This window comes from Neofelis nebulosa, chromosome 8 (genome assembly GCF_028018385.1).
Source record: "Neofelis nebulosa isolate mNeoNeb1 chromosome 8, mNeoNeb1.pri, whole genome shotgun sequence".
Taxonomy (NCBI): Eukaryota; Metazoa; Chordata; class Mammalia; order Carnivora; family Felidae; genus Neofelis; species Neofelis nebulosa.
This window is the reverse complement of record NC_080789.1, coordinates 77,466,871-77,479,082: the sequence shown is the minus strand read 5'-3', so window position 1 is coordinate 77,479,082 and position 12,212 is coordinate 77,466,871. Positions and strand designations below refer to the sequence as shown.

The 12,212-nt window shown below is 40.0% G+C and overlaps 1 pseudogene; it reads right to left on the bottom strand.

The window, feature by feature from the left end:
* Positions 1–3,918: 3,918 nt before the first annotated feature.
* Positions 3,919–5,956, bottom strand: LOC131483862 (tigger transposable element-derived protein 1-like; annotated as a pseudogene).
* Positions 5,957–12,212: the final 6,256 nt, after the last annotated feature.

Genomic DNA, 12,212 nt, shown 5'->3' with positions numbered 1-12,212 from the left:
ATAGCCTACCATTGACCAGAAGCCTTACCGATAAAGAGTTGATTAACACATATTTTTCATGTTGTATGTGTTATATACTGTGTTCTTACAATAAAGCTAGACACAAGAAGATGTTAGGAAAATCAATAGGAAGAGAAAATACACTTATAGTACTGTACTGTACATATCAGGAAAAGTCCACACTGAGAGTGGACCTACACAGTTCAAATTCATGTTCAGCTGTATTATGTTAGCTAGTTATAATGAAAGTGTCAATGGTTATTATAACAAGTTAGTTCCATCTATGCTAATACTAGACTGGAATGCAGGTTAGGCAAGGCTGGGTCTAAGAAAGTTTCTGTATATGATAGAGATGATTAAAGATAAGATAAAAAACAACTTCATATCAGAAAGATGGACAATACAACCCAAGCTTATCATTTCCAGAGTTTAAGAAAGTCTTGAAAAACAAAGAGATATGGCCAAGTGGACTGGTTCAGCCTGAGATGGCAGTGGTAAGTGCTTTCTTGAAGGCCAGATGAAACCTGGGAGACTGGGCGAAACCACATAAAACAACCAGAATGAATAAACAGAAGAATCTGTGCAATCCCCTTGGATTTCCTTTCAAAGAACATGTCTAGAGAAAAGAATATGGCATTTGGAGTCTCAAAGCCTGAGGTTTGAAATCTGGCTCCACCATTTATTAGCTCCAAAAGCAACTACCTCCTGTGGAAAATGGAGACACAGAGTGGGGACTTGCAGAGATGCTGCAGTGAAAGGCCTAGCACAGTGCCTGGCACCCAGTGTGAACCTCCAACTTGAGCATTCCCATTGCTGTGATCTCAGGGGTCTTGCTTGGACACGTAATTAAAGTTCCTGCCTTCTCAGGGGTTGCCTGGATGGCTCAGTGAGCTAAGTGTTGACTTCAGCTCAGGTCATGACTCATGGTTTGTGAGTTCAGGCCCCGCATGGGGCTCTCTGCTGTCTGCACAAAGACTGCTTTGGATCCTCTGTCCCCACCCCCCTCTTTTTCTGCCCCTCCCCCCTTTCTTCTCTCTCCCCCTGGCAAGCTTATACACTCTCTGTCTCTCTCAAAAAATAAACATTAAAAAAAAGTTGCTGCCTTCTTCAAAACAAATCTAGAGGTGAGTCCTTTGAAATAAGCTATGTTCTATGAACCATCTATGTGGAGAGTTGTGGGTGGTGGTATATCTATGGATAGGTGAGCAACTGTGAATAAACTTGGGAAGAACACATCTGTTGAAAATCAGTGTTCAGTGTGGATCAATGCTTTGATCTAAGGCCTCTACAGATATTTGCTTGTACTTTACTTCTGTGGGTGATGTTCGAGCCACCTGGAACCATCCCTGTCAGTCCAAATTCTTCTTTCCTAGGACTTCTTGGAGTAGGCTTTCCCTCCTATAATTTTGTAGCACTCTAGGTCATGGGGAAAATAAATGGCTTTGTAGCTTTCTCAGGCCAGCCCATATAGGTACATTCTGCGATTTTAGCTATGGTGTCCGGTTCTTCAGGTAGAAACTAAAACCAGTGCTGGTTCGTTTTAAAGGTATAAGAGAGAGTTTTTTCACTGAAATAGTTTTGGAATAAAGAAAAAAAATCCGCTTTATACAGTGGGTGAATGATAGTACAGAGACTGCCAATTCTCTATGAAGCCACAAATCCTACAAAACCTATGTTCCACAAGGTCAGGGTCATCTTTGTTGTTCATCATAGCCCTAGCGCTGAGCACTGTGTCTGACACATAGCAGGCAACAAGCAAGTATCTGTGAAATGAATGAAGAAAGAAAGGAATAGTATTGAAAGGCATGCGCAAAGATAGCAGAGCCTTAACATGATCCAAGGGCAAGCTGATAAGTATTTTAGGGATACACTGGCTTCTTTATGTTGACACTGAGGTAACAACTGTCATACTTTCCCACTAAATATTCCTTAGGGCCATTTTCAGAGAGAAACATTCACTGGAGGCATCCTTAAGCAGATGAAGTTCTTAGGAATTCCAGATGGGTAGGTTGATAAGAGTTCACATCTGAATTGACATTGTTATAGAAAAAGTTTGGAAGAACCCAAATGATTGTGCAGTTTTATACTCCTCCTATAACATGAAACCCAGGAGCCTTCAGATGATTCCTGTACTCTTTTCCATTTTCAGCCAAAATAGATTCCTTCTGCCTCTCTCAAACTTTCCCATTATTGCATAATCTAGGAGGGCCCACAGAGCTTCCCTTGTTGTTAAGCAGAACTGACAGAAGACTGATATTTTCTATTTAAGGCAGAGCTTGGAAGTTACCAGCTGATTCTCAAACAGCACCTAGAGACGAATGCGGGTATCATGCACAAGATGTTCTGTCCCTTTGACTTTTACTTTCTTGCCTCTAAATATCAGCCCTTAAACAGCAGCCTAGTGATAACTGACGTGGGATCATTGGCATTGGTATTCATTCTTTAGAAGGCAAGATTTAGGCTTTTATATATTTTGTTTTCATTACATTTAAGAAAGAATGCCTCACATTCACATAAACAAAACTGGAAATTCCATTTTGGAGTTTCATATTCAAAATCTTACAGTACCTTTGTTCCTTTAAGAGGTCTCTGATGAAAACAAAAACAAAAATAAAACAAACAAACAAAAACCACCTCAAAAAGAAAAAAAACACATCTCACAAGTTGAAGAGGTTCTGGACGGCATGCAATTTTTTTTTTTTTTCAACGTTTTTTAATTTATTTTTGGGACAGAGAGAGACAGAGCATGAACGGGGGAGGGGCAGAGAGAGAGGGAGACACAGAATCGGAAACAGGCTCCAGGCTCCGAGCCATCAGCCCAGAGCCCGATGCGGGGCTCGAACTCACGGACCGCGAGATCGTGACCTGGCTGAAGTCGGACGCTTAACCGGCTGCGCCACCCAGGCGCCCCAGGACGGCATGCAATTTTGATAACATGCCATTTTATAGAGTGAGTGATATCTGTTTTCAATGATATCTTGTAAGGCTTAAATTGTAGTGTAGGGCTAACCTGTAGCCTTAAGAAATAACAGCTTTGTTTTAACACTATAGGTTAAGAGATAACAGCCTTATCCTATCAATCAAGGGATGGATTAGTGTTTGATTGGATTGGAGCAAGGGCCTGTTTGAACTGTTTCCACCTGGGAACTATTCCTTTGTTCTGTTCCCAGGTGATAATAAGACGTGGTTGGCTATAAATACTCTGTACCCTGGCTGTTCAAGACCGCACTGTGGTCAAGAGTGTCGGTCCCGATCCATCGGTTTGCCTTACCTCTCATTGCAGTAAACTTTGTTGTGACTGTCACTGGTGCCCGAAGCGTTCTGTTTCAGGAGTCGTGTGGATGCAACAATCTGACTGGCATTTTTTCTCAATTAACCTAAATTATTTCTAATATTTTTCATAATTATTTAAAACATGTCCATGTCATCATATTTAAATCCTCTGAAGGGCAAAGGGACTAGACCTTTATACAAGCACACCTCAGAGATATTGCAGGTTCGCTTCCAGACGACCACAGTAAAGTGACTATTGCAACAGAGCAAGTCAAATAAATTTTTTTGTTTCCCAGTGCACACACAAGTTAGATTTGCACTATACGGTAGTGTATTAAGTGTGCAATAGCATTATGTCTAAAATGAACAATGTACACACCTTAATTTAAAAATAATTGTTGGGGCGCCTGGGTGGCGCAGTCGGTTAAGCGTCCGACTTCAGCCAGGTCACGATCTCGCGGTCGGTGAGTTCGAGCCCCGCGTCGGGCTCTGGGCTGATGGCTCGGAGCCTGGAGCCTGTTTCGGATTCTGTGTCTCCCTCTCTCTCTGCCCCTCCCCTGTTCATGCTCTGTCTCTCTCTGTCCCAAAAAATAAATAAAAAATGTTGAAAAAAAATAAAAAAATAAAATAAAAAAATAAAAATACTTAATTGTTAAAAAAATGATAATGATCATCTGAGCATTCAGAGAGTAGTAGTCTTTTTGCTGGTATAGGGTCTTGCCTGGATGTTCATGGTTGCTGACTGATCAAGGTGGTGGTTACTAAAGGCTGGGTGACTTTAGCAATTTCTTAAAAGGAGACAATGAAGTTTTCCCCATCAATTAACAAATTTCTTTCACATATTATTTCTCTGTAGCATGTGATGCTGTTTGATAGTATTTTACCCACAGTAGAATGTCTTTCAGAATTGGAGTCAATCCTCTCAAATCCTGCCACTGCTTATCAGCTAAATTGATGGAATATTCTAAATCCTTTGTTGTCATTTCCACAATCTTCATTGCGTCTTCACCAGGAGTAGATGCCATCAAGAAACCACTTTCTTTGCCCATCCATAAGAAGCAATCCTCTTCCATTAAACTTTTATCAGGAGATTGCAGCAATTCAGTGCCATCCACAGGCTCCACTTCTAATTCTAGTTCTCTGGCTATTCTCAGTTCATCCTCGGTTATTGCAGCTACTGAAGTCCTGAACCCATCAAAGTCATCTATAAGGGTTGGAATTAACTTCTTCCAAACTCTTGTTCATGTTATTTTGACCTCGTCTCATAGATCAAAAATGTTCTTAATGGCATCTAGAATGGTGAATCCCTTCCAGAAGGTTTTCAGTTTACTTTGCCCAGATCCCTCAGAGGAATCACTATCTGTAGCAGCTATAGCCTTATGCAATGTAATTTTTAAATAATAAGACTTGAAAGTCAAAATCAGCCCTTGAACGATGGGCTGCAGAATGAATGTTGTATTAGCAGGCATGAAAACAACATTAATCTTGTATGTCTCCATCAGATCTGCTGGGTGATCAGGTGCATTATCAGTGAGCAGTAATATTTTGAAAGGAATCTTTTTATCTGAGCATATCTCAACAGTGAGCTTAAAAAATTCAGTGAACTGTGTTGCAAACAAATGTGCTGTCATCCAGGCTTTGTTTTCCATTGATAAAGCACAGGCAAAGTAGGTATAGTATAATTCTTTTTCTTAGTGCTTATTTTTAGAGAGAAAGAGAGAGAGAGAGAGAGAGAGAGCGCACGTGAGCATGCGTGAGTTGGGGAGGGGCAGAGAGAGACAGAGAGTCCCAAGCAGGCTTTGCACCGTCAATGCAGAGTCTGACATGGGGCTGGCACTCACAAACCATCAGATCATGACCTGAGGCTGAACCAAGAGTCAGGTGTTCAACCGACTGACCCACCCAGGTGCCCAGATTTAGTATAATTCTTAAGGGTCCTAGGATTTTGGAAATGGTCAATGAGAATTAGCTTCAACGTAAGTCACCAGCTGCATTAGTCCCTAACAAAAGAGTTTTTTGAAGCTAGGCATTGGCTTCTCCTCTGTAGCTATGAAAGTCCTGGATGACATCTTGTTCTAATATAAAGCTGCTTCATCTACATTGGAAATCTGTTGTTTAGTGTAACTACCTTCATTAATGATCTTAGCCAGATTTTCTGGATAATTTGCTGCAGCTTCTCCATAAGCACCTGCTGCTTCACCTTGCACTTTTATGTTATGGAGATGGCTTCTTTCCTTAAATCTCATGAACCAGCCTCTGCTAGCTTCCAACTTTTCTTCTCCTCACCTTTCTTAGATTCTGTAGACTTGAAGAGAGTCAGGGCCTGGGTCTGGATTAGGCTTTGGCTTAAGGGAATGTTGAATGTTGTGGCAGTTTGATCTTCTATCCAAACCACTGAAACTTCCTCCGTATCAGCAATAAGTCTGTTTTGCTTTTTTATCAAGAACTTTTCCTTTGCATTCACAACTTGGCTAATTGTTTGGTGCAAGAGGCCTGGCTTTTGGCATCTCTTGGCTTTCAACATGCCTTCCTCACCGAGCTTAATCATTTATAGCTTTGGATTGAAAGTGAGAGATGTGCAACTCTTCCCTTCACTTGAACACTTAGAGGCCACGGTAGGGTTATTAATTGGCCTAGTTTCAATCTGTGTCTCAGGGAGTAGAAAGGCCTGGAGGAGAGACATGGGGGAATGGCCGGTTGGTGGAGCAGTCAGAACACACACATTTATCAATTAAGTTTGCTGTCTTATGTGGGTATGATTCACAATGCCCTAAAATAATTACAATAGTAACATCAAAGATCACTGATCACAGGTGACCATAACAAAGATCACTGATCACAGGTGACAAAAACTTTGAAATATTGTGAGAATTATCAAAATATGGCACGCAGGCATGAGGTGAACAGAATGCCGTTGGAAAAATGGCATTGATCGACGTGCTTGATGCAGGGTTGCCAAAACCTTCAATATGTAAAAAAAACACACTATCTGGAAAGCGCGATAAAGCCAAGTGCAATAAAAGGAGGTATGCCAGTAATCTCAATTTAACCAGTCTGTGGATATGGGCTTTTTCCGGGAAGGGGGTGTTATCTTGGGTTTATGGCTATCTTTAGCCAAAAGCAAGTCCCAGAGAGGGACTCAGCTCAGAGACAGCGTTTGCTAACACTCCCAAAAGCTGGGGGTGTGTGCTCAAAACCTGGGGTCAGGGATCCTGGTGGAACACAACAGCCTCTAAGGAGAGATGGGGATGGGACAAATGTGTGTGACTCTGCTCAGAGTTCTGGTATGTTTTTAAAAATTTTTTTAATGTTTTTTTTTTTAATGATTTTTGAGAGAGAGAGAGAGAGAAGAAGCGAGCGTGAGTGGGGGAGGGGCAGAGAGACGGAGCTGCAGAATCTGAAGCAGCTGTCAGCACAGAGCCTTTCCTTTTTTAATCATGGAAGCTTATCTTTAATTTTTAAATTAGTTTTAAACTTTTAAATCATGACATATATCATACTAGAGAACTCACAATATATGTATACCAAATACCCCATTTCCAATACCTTGGAATCCCCCACATAAATCTCCTTACTTGTATCCTTCTCTCCAGAGGTAACTGCTGACCTAAGTCTGGTGTTAATCATTTACTAGCTACTCTTTTTAGCTTTTTTTTTTTAATTTAAAAATTTTTTTAAAATAAGGACACCAGTCAGATTGGGTTAGGGGACAGAATTCAACCTACAATATGATTTTTTTTCTCATAAACGTCTTTATTTCAAGCGTTCTTAAACACAGCTCTGCGTGCATTACAGAAAGGTTGTCGTGTCCATTTACTGATATAGCACTGTGCTCAACGCAGTAAGCAAGGAGCAAATATCTTCTTTACGTGTGTTCTTAAATATTTCTTGACATGCATTCTTTTAATGATTTTTAAAGACACAGAAATATCTATTCCTAATCAATATTTTTTTAGCTTAGTTTTTGAAATTTATATAAATGGAGTCATCCTACTTTAGTGTTTTTTTGCCTAACATGCTAACCAGAGCCTTAATCTCTAATTGTTGACTTCTAGGCAATGGCACAGACCAGATATAAATATCCTCCTCAATTAGGAACTTTTTGTTTTGATAGAAATGTCTTCCACCTAATCAGACTCTGTTGGCCTACAATGACTGGATGGGTTTTGTCAGAGCATAATTAATATTACAGAAATTTTTCAAAAATAAAATGCTTTATTATTGTTTAATAAACTGTGATTCTACAGTAGAAAGACTATATGAGGAAATACTGTCTTTAAAAATATTGGGAGGGGTGCTTGGGTGGCTCAGTCGGTTGAACATCTGACTTCAGCTCAGGTCATGATCTCACGGCTTGTGAGTTCAAACTCGAGCCCCGCGTCAGTCTCTGGGCTGACAGCTCAGAGCCTGGAAAGCCTGCTTTGGATTCTGTGTCTCCCTCTCTCTGCACCTATCCCACTTACACTCTCTTGCTCTCTCAAAAATAAATAAAAACATTAACATTTTTTTTAAAAATTATGGGGTTAAAAGGATACGCAAATCTAATAATAACCGTGGTATACAGAAACAAATTTTGTGTATAAGCATGTCATGAATAACTCTGATTATCTGGGTTTTATTGCTGTGATTTTCAAACATGGGGCCTCAGCCCAGAACACACCTATTCAAAATAATGAATCACGGGCAGTGAGTCAAGAAATGTTGAACTTTAGTCTACAACTCTAACAATGAGGAGTTTGGCTAATCGCTTGGGTTTTTATAGTACACTAATGTTGTGAAGAGTTTTTTAAAAAAGATTAATTTGCCAAGTATAGCATTGTTAGAAATGACCTTTCTGTAATGGTTTATCTGACGAAGAAGAAATTCCTACAAGACACTTTGGCCCTGAGTATAATTTCAAGTAGCTAAACACAGAACAAATCAATGGCTTTAATTATCTACTAGCCCAAATTTAACTAAAACTCTTGAAAGCAAAACCCCCAGTAGGGGTCTGTTCAAAAGTGATTTAAAAACATCTAAAACTGCTAAATTTTCCTGATTCAGAAAAATTTCTTTGAAGTAGGATATAAATTCAAGACCTGGAAGTGCCTTTCATTTCCCATGAGTTCAAATCTATTACGTTCTCAGGGACAATGGGTTTTTCCCCAGGAGGGAAAAAGGAAGAATGTGTGTTTTTTTCCCCCAAAGGAATGCTGTCTCTAATTTTTAATTATTGTAGACTTTTTGTATCAGGGCCAAAAGTCAGCAATGTCCATACGATGTTTGGCTTTATAAGTAATAAAGTTAACACATTAATTTCTGTGTGTGTGTGTGCTTACTTGCAAGATTCAGTTAACTCTAATCAGGCAGCAGAGATTTGTTGCAATCTCACTTGGTATGTGTGATTGTGTGTGTATACATATGAGTAAGTAGTTCACCCCACTAAAGATAACGAAATGTCGTTAGAGGTTGAGGAAGGGGTCTAGGTAGCAGAAAAAACATGTGCTTCCAAAGTCCTATTACTCTAAGGATAATCTGTGAGAAAGGACAGAGAGAGGTCATCTGTGGTTTGGGTGGTTCCTGTAGAATCAAAAGGAACCAGCACGTAGACCCCCCTGGAATCTCTAGGACTATGATCACACCTGTGATAGCATTTTGGTCCTGGATTTCACACCAAATGTACTTAGCCATCCTAAGATGGTAAGTCTGCTTTTCCTATTTTTACTTCTTTATATAACTTACTTTAAATTTTATTATTTTTTTTAATTCCAGTAGAGTTAAATATATTATATTAGTTTCAGGTATACTGTTTTCTTTAGTTATATAAGTGACTTTGTGGCCCTGAAAAGACTGTAGCTATCATAGGAAAGATGACATAAGTAAGTCAAAATAATAATTTTAATACTTCTATGTACACCTAGAGACAAGTTTTAAAATCATCATTATAATCTGTCTCTGTTTGTTATTTCACACATTCAACATAATTAAGGGTATCTGGCATTTTGTGCTTGTGATTTTATTTATTTATTAAACTTTATTTATTTATCTTTTAGTAATCTCTACACCCAATGTGGGGTTTGAACTCATGACCCTGGGATCAAGAGTCCCATGCTCTTCTGACTGAGCCGGCCAGGCACCCCTGTAGCTGTGATATGAAATAATTAATTAATGTTAGTCTTGTGATTTTTATGAGGAAGGTATTTGCTTTTAGTTCATAAATAGTATTTGACTATCTAAAGGAATTGGATATTTCAAGTCTTTATCCTCAGGTTTTTTTAGCACCATTTAACTGCTTGGAAAAGTTTAGCTAAATATCTGTATGATGTAACATGTATGAAGGCCTTGAGATACATTGAAATTTTGTGATTATTGTTTAACATGCTTAACTGAATGTAATTAATTAAGGTGTTCATTATTTGGAGTAAATTACTCTGTTAAACTTATTAGAATACCAACCAAAGATCAAGTAAAAATTTTATAGAAAACTTATATTTGTATGTAAAACAACCAGATATTTAAGGTGAGCTCAATATTTAAGAAATACAAATCTTGTGGTGCCTGGGTGACTCAGTTGGTTAAGTGTCCGACTTCGGCTCAGGTCATGATCTCGCAGTTTGTCACTTCAAGACCAGCATCGGGCTCTGTGCTGACAGCTGGGAGCCTGGAGCCTGCTTTGGATTCTGTGTCTCCTTCTCTCTCTGCCCCTCCCCCACTCACGCTCTGTCTCTGTCTTGTCAAAAATTAATAAACATTAAAAAAAACAAATACAAATCTTTATGATATACTAAAGATCCCTTTTTAATGTTAAAGAACACAGTTAACAACTAGGCTCTTTTGGGAAACAGATTTCCCCAATTCCTAGCAAATATAAGTGACTGGAATACTATACCAGGTTCAGTGCAGAAAACAGAATTCACTCTAAGTATATGAGTCTAAAGGACTTTGGATGTTCACACACTCATGGAAGAGTGGGAAGAACAGAAGTCAGGAGGCCAGCTGCTACGGTTCCTACCATCACATCTGTCATCGTCATGACTGCCAACACTCGTGAGGCTGGTGACTGGACATTGGTACACTTAACATCTGTTGGGACTTGCTTGCCAAACACAACAATAGCTAGAACATGGCCTCTGCCTTCCTACCCACCTGCATCATGTTGGCAGAACCCCAGCTGCACCCAAAACTCTAGCAGCAGGAGAGTGTAAATGTAGTTCCTTGCATTCTAGCCCCTGTGACACAGGAGGGAATTTACAAGAGGTGGGATGGGGTGCTGGGTGCCCAAAGACAAGATCCATTAAGCAAATTCCACAAATCAATATAGGCCTATTTATTATGACTTGGTATTATTTTCTTTTTTTTTTTTTTTTTAATTTTTAACATTTATTTATATTTGAGAGAGAGCAGAGCACAAGCAGGTGAGGGGCAGAGAGAGAGGGAGACACAGAATCCAAAGGAGGCTCCAGGCTCCAAGCTGTCAGCACAGAGCCCGATGGAGGGCTGGAACTCATGAACTGTGAGATCATGATCTGAGCCGAAGTCAGACGCTTAACTGACTCAGCCACTCAGGCGCCCAGTATTATTTTCTAACACTACAATAAGCAGGTCAGAAATTGGATGCCTTTTATCAGAGTTCCTATGGGACACAGGGTATTGGGCAGCTGTAGATGGTTTTCCAGTAGAGGTTTTAAAAATGTCTGTGACCTGGGGTGCTTGAGGCTCAGTCATTTGAGCGTCTGATTCTTGGTTTCTGTTCAAGTCATGATTTCACGGTTGGTGAGTTCAAGCCCCACATCGGGCTCTGCACTGACAGCACGGAGCTTGCTTGGGACTCTCTCTCTCCCTCTCTTTCTCTCTCTCAAAATAAATAAACTTTAGGGGCGCCTGGGTGGCTTGGTCGGTTAAGCGTCCGACTTCGGCTCAGGTCATGATCTCACGGTCCGTGGGTTCGAGCCCCGCGTCGGGCTCTGTGCTGACAGCTCAGAGCCTGGAGCCTGTTTCAGATTCTGTGTCTCCCTCTCTCTGTGACCCTCCCCCGTTCATGCTCTGTCTCTCTCTGTCTCAAAAATAAATAAACATTAAAAAAAAAAAAAAAAAAAACTTTAAAAACATTAAAAAATAAAAAAAATAGAAATGTTTGTGACCTAAATTAGGCCACCTAATGGCTCTTCATTTTGCAGAAACTGTTTCCTCTTGACATTTGTCAGCAAATACATTGTAGAAAACAGGCTTCTCTAATCACATAGTTTTACAAGGATTGTATTTCACGTACTTTTTCCCCTCTAGGCAATATGACCCAGGGTGTGCTTCCCAGAGGAAAGATGACACCATTTGGCCAAACCTGTACCTTCCAGTTCCCTCTTGAAAATGTATCTTTCTACTGAGCAGAATTAATTCACAATGTGGCTGAAGACTGCTTTGTAAAGTGCCTTATCAACAGAATAAATGAATCCAAGTTTAAAATTAATTCACCAAAGTTACTTCTCTTCTTCTGTATATTGGCTAGCAGTTTAATCTTCTAGGTGGCTTTTTGATCTAGGACAGAAGCACTGTATCTTCTGGTTTGGAAATTTTCTTAATTTGATTTTGCTCTGTATAATAGTGCCGAGAAGTAATAGTTAGAATTAAGTTTGATTGTGAGATATAAAACCTAAAATAATAATAGCTTATACCCAATAAAGTGTATTTCTCTCTCATGTGTGCAGTGTCTGAAGGTGAGTGGCCCAGAGCTCGTATGACCGAGTTTCACCGAGATCACTGTGCTGCCACACCAGAGTGTGGCCTTCATCCTTGTGGTCCTGGTAGGAAGTATCAGCATTCCAGGCAGAATGGCTAACGGGGAAAAATGAGGGTAAAGGGCATGTGCCCACGGTCTTCAGGAAGGTTTTGAGAGACTGTAGGATTACACTTCCATGCCACTGGCTAGCATTTAGTCATATGCTTTCAACTGACTGCCAGCGGGA